We start from the raw sequence: 5,622 nt of genomic DNA, 5'->3' as shown, positions 1-5,622 counted from the left end.
GACAATAAATGAAAACTATAGAAAAGTAAATCCAGGAGTGGGGACACAGTTCACCAAAGGTTGTCACCCGACTTAGAACAGAAAATTACACTGAAAAATGTTGTTCAGATACCCGAGTGGGTTCTGCTCTGACATTCGCTGGGCATAAGACATGACCGTGGTTCTGGTAACCACGAGAATCCCTTTGTTGGGCATAAGACATGACCGTGGTTCTGGTAACCACGAGAATCCCTTTGTCTGTTTTTCTGACTCCAGCATGGGCGGCCCGAGGGTCAGGGTTTAAGGTTTATCTCCTAAATTGTTATCTTTTGGTGACCTACAACGAAACCAAGAGAACTTGCAAGAATTGATTGTTAACTGAACCAGGAAAAACATAAAAGAAATGAAAGTGAAAATGATGTTCAGTGACCCCTACAGGTTCTTCCCTGATAATCACGAGGTATGTCACGACTATATTTATGATATCCGCAGGTATAGCTATGCCTATTTTCTTGATTACCACTGGGTCGACTGAAGAACTAGGGTTTGAGGTTTATCCCCTGGGTTACAGTCTGTTCATGACCTGCAACAAGACCAAAAGAACCTGCAAACACCAGGTTGTTAATTGAACCAAAAAAAAGATAAAATAAAAGAGAGCAAAGACCTACAAAACAACCAAAAGATATTAGTAAAGAAACATTGGATTCACCATTTGTTGTGGTTGTGAATTTCTTGCAACAATATGCAAAAAACCCTTTACGCCCTACAGAGTGGTTGCTATCTGCAAGAGAACCCAAAATTAGTCTGGTTAGAAAGAAAAACTAACCAATACAATAAAGAAACCATTATAACATGTATAAACCTGATAGTATAAAAATGAAAATAACACAAAGGACACACAAATTAATAGGAAGCAATTATCTTTATTAAGCCAGTTCATAGATACAACAAGCTCTATCAAAACACGACTAGAATCATGGTGAGCAGTTGGTGCTCTGTAGCTCTCCTGAAGGGGTGTCCTTCAACCAATCCTTTTGCAAGGATTCCCTCTCCTCTCTCAGAAGCATAGAGATACTCAGAAACTGGCGAATTCTCTTGGCACAAGGATGCTTAATGCAATGTAAAAATTCGGCAGCATTTACCTGCTATTTATAGACTTGGCCTAGCCCTTTGGCCCCTCCAAGCGCATTTAATGAGGTTGGCGGCTCGAGTGCTCGAATTGGTCCGAGAATGGGTGGCCAAAGCTGAGTTGGCAGCCATACCAGGCTCACTGGATGATGACATGTTGAACGGGCTGTTGATTTGGTGCTTAGGTGGATTCACGCAACTATGGAAGGAAAACCCACAACGATCCATGCAAAATTACTTTGGAGCCCTTGCACTATTTAAATTTTCAACTGAACCTTTGGGGACTTTTTATTTTTGGTATTCCATGATGTTTTTGGTGCCAAATGGTACACTTACACATATGGTTTCCTTCCGTTGAGTGTAGGATTTTTTCATGATAACATCCTATGCGGTGATTTCCAATTTCTAGTTAATGTATGAAGAAATGAGGGTTGAGGAAGTAAAGAAAACATTGGAAGAGGAGATGAACACATCATTGTGGATAAGAGAAGAAGTACCAAACCCCTTAACCATTATTATAGTCCATAACATCTTTAAGGAATACTAGTAAGTGGCCCCAATTTGGATACAAAAGCTTTTGGAGGTTATCCTCCACTTTAAAGACACGGTGATGAAGCCATACAAGCATACCATAGCATATGGCAGGCTCTACCATATAGCTTGTAGTTGAGGGAAGTCCACACACCCATCAAAATGCATAGTGCTTTAGCTAGAACCCAACTTTATAAGAGAATAATTTAGAGAATGGGGATACAATGGATTGGACTAAAATTCAATCCCTCATTGTTATTGAGGATGACAGAACACATTAGTCAAGAAGAAGAATCAAGGGAGTGGAAGGAAATAAAAAATGCAGATGGTACTAGGAGAATTGCTTAATGTTTTAACATGGAATTCCATATAAGTTGCTTATGAGATAAGAGAGTGACAACGCAAGGATCAAGAAGACTAAAAAAGGTAAATTTTCCCAAGGACGGGAAAAGATCTAAGCAGGGGGTTATGATGGGCCCTTGACTATGTACATATAAAGGCCCATCTATAACATTTATCACCTAGGAATGCATGTACTTTTGACCTTGATTATTGTGTATTTTTCTAATTTATATGTCATTCCTTCTGTTGAAATGTGTACCTAAAGGATTTATCCATATTGATGATTTGTGTGACCTTTGGAAGCCTTAGCTTGCTAATGTGGACAATTTTTTGAAGGCCAAAGAGTTCCTCCAACTTCCTACCATGAAGATAGGGGCCCTATCACCTTAGTTGTGAACATCCACGTACAAGATCACTAGAAAATTGGGGCTATCAATTGTTAAAGTTAAGGTGGCTACTGTAGTAATCCCTAGGGGGACAATCACCATAATTATAGGGATTTGGAGGGAAACATGGCCCTCCTATTGAGGAGGTTTCTCCCTCACATTTTTCATAAAATGGGGAACTCGAGCCAATAGAAATACTACTAAGATGTGGAGAAAAGGATATTATCACTTTGCAGATTTTCCAACTTCTACCTTTCTATTTTTTGTAATCACAGTTTTCTATCAATGAAAGGACAAATATTTTTGCATGTCTCTTGAGTTGATTTTGCTTGAGGTTCCTAAGCACATTAGGGAGGTCCCACACATAGGCACTCTAGAACCCTTATTGTACTTTTTGTACCTTATTTCGACATGTTTCTTCGAGTTGTTATAATTTATGTTTTTTGTGCAATGATATTGAGATAATTTCATGTCCTATAGATTCTTGTAGATAGCATTTCTCATTTTTTGGGTGTTGATCTTAGTTTCCATAAGCTATCTTTAGCCTCACGTGTCTTATTCCACCTTTCCTTTACTTATTTGTTGCATTTAGATCATCTATGCGGCTTCCTATATAATTACAAGACTTCCTGTATAAATATAGGGTTTCTTGTAGAACAAAATCAAGAGCTTTGGTTTTGCATGGTTCTTTAGCATCTCATATTGGTTATTTTGCGAACATCTTAGTTAGTCGGTTTAGTATGATTAAGTGAATGAGGGACTAAGAAAGAAGTTGTTATAGGTTCAGGATTTCTTGTAGGATTGTCTTATTTCAATTTATCTAATTAGATTGCTTTACTTTATTTTGAAACATTAGTGTAGCATTGGTTTCCTTGCAATATAGAGTGGTTTCTTAAATTCCATTAGTTTAATTTCAATTTTCACGACTTTATTTCCAACAATTTTATTTTGCAGTTTTGTTTTCCTTGATTTATTGTAACTTTCATTACTACACTTAGATGCTTGAATCTTCACCTCCTGTTAGGCTATATCAATTAGAGTGAAAATCGACTAACATTACCATTTGGTCCACTTGATGAAGAAATTCAAAGATTCCGTAAATTAATGTGAATTAAAAGAAAGGAAAAAAATTGTAAACTACATATATAATGTGTGATATCTCTTAAGTTTGGACGAACCCTACGTTGACATATTAAAGCTAAGACCCCCAAGACTATAGTGTTGTTTTTAAAACACTAAGGGCCATCATGTTGTTATCCCATTTCCATGAATAATGGGGGGCTAATGTGGCATCTTCCCGAATCGTGGCAATCAAAACAAGGAGGTCAATTCTCGGGTGGCGTAACTTTTGTATACGAACTTCAAATGAGGTGATTCCCATTGAAAATGTATGTGTGTATAGGATAGCGATATGGGGTTCCAAACTTAAGTGGAAAAATTTAACCCCCAAAATTTCTATTTAATGCCTCGAAGTGCTACTAGAAGGCTTCAAACCCCAAGTCAACAAATTGGGACTTACTAGTAAAAAATGTCCTATGAGCTAGTTTCTCCGATTTTTACACTCTAAAAACATCAAGATGGATGAAAAATAATACAATGACCTAATCTGGATCATACCTCCCCATTTTCGGAGGATTTTAGTCCCCAAAATATTTTATTGAATGACTTGAGGAAATATTTCCTCTTCTAGCTCCCTAGGTTATCATTTACCCTTGCTTAGAAGTTGTCATTTCAACAAAATCTACCAAAGGTCATGCTACCCCTGCCTTGTAGTTCTAGACCTCTTCTACAAAACTATGTCTTTTATCAACCCTTCTTGAGCATCTAGTGCCAAATCCTCTACAGAAGGTAGGACCTATTCCTTTTCCTAATCTAGCATGGAAGGTTCATAGAATTTTAAGTTTTCTACATTCACCACTAAGTAAATGTGCATATATGGGGGTATATTGGGCCTATAGGAATTATCTCCCACATTCTCCAATATCTCAAAGGGACCATATTGTGGAGCCTTGATTTTATTATCGGAACCTTGTAGCCTCTTTTTGATCTATCGTAGCCATACTAAATCTCCCACCTTGAATTAATTCTCTATTCTATGTTGATCATGCCTAGCCTTATATTTTTCTTATGAATTCTATATCATCTCCTATACCTGCAAATGGATCTACCTAATCTTCTCATCAAAATTTTCAGCGCTCAACACATCCTTGATGAGATACTTCCTCACCCCTCCTTGCTACCCATATGCAATGTGAAAAGGTGGTGGAAAATATCCAAAACAAGTTTGAAATGGGGACTTAATAGTAGAAGTGTGGACTAATTTATTACAAGAGTATTTTATATATACCATATTTTCATCCTAAGTGTTTGAATGCTTCAAATTGTAACTCCTCAAAAACTGCACCAAAGTGTTTTTGACTACTTTTGTTTCCCCATATGTCTATGGATGTAATGTTGTATACCCCTTCAAATTTGTTTCCATCTTCTCAAATAAATTATTCCAAAATGCATTGATCAATCTTGTGTTCTTGTCTGAAATGATGCTCTTTGGTATCCCAAAGGGAACCCAGACCTATCCAAAGAACAAGTTCGTTGGTTATTATTGGTAATCTTTTTACAGGGAAATAGAACACACATCTTGTGGAATTTGTCATCTACCATAAATAGGTAATCATGTCCCTTCTTGGTTGTTTTTAAACCTCCCACAAAGCCCATGGAAATTATTTCCCAAGGATGAGTGGGTACAAGCAAGGGATAGTATATACCCTATTTCCTATTATCAGGTTTTATCGTATGACAATGAATAAATCCTCTTATGAACCTAGCTACCTCTTCTTGCATCTCATGCTAGTACACATACCTCTGTAAGTTGGCCATTATCTACCCTACACCAAATTTCCCTACAACCTTGGAGGTGTGAGCCTCTTTGATCAGGTGCAATCGCTCACCTTAAGGAACACAACAAATATCTAACCTAAAGAGTAATCCATTTTGGAGACAATAGTCAACTATGTTGTCACCGTCATGCACATGAATTTGGCTTTGCAACTACTAAAACAACTCCTTTAAATCCCCATCCTCTATATATTCCTCTCTGTATGTGTCATGGGTGAAAGGAGACATGTGCATCAAATTTCCAAAGTTGTGATCTTTGATGTTGTTGGCCACTTGAAATCATGTCGGCCAACATTTTTGTGTTTCCCTTATTGTACTTAATCATTGTATGAAATTGTTGTAAAAACTCCATCCACTTGCA

Source organism: Pinus tabuliformis, chromosome 2_1 (genome assembly GCF_031772625.1).
Source record: "Pinus tabuliformis cultivar Carrire ecotype Pingquan chromosome 2_1, CPIR1, whole genome shotgun sequence".
NCBI lineage: Eukaryota > Viridiplantae > Streptophyta > Pinopsida > Pinales > Pinaceae > Pinus > Pinus tabuliformis.
The sequence above is the reverse complement of the archived record's forward strand: the minus strand, read 5'-3'. Positions refer to the sequence as shown.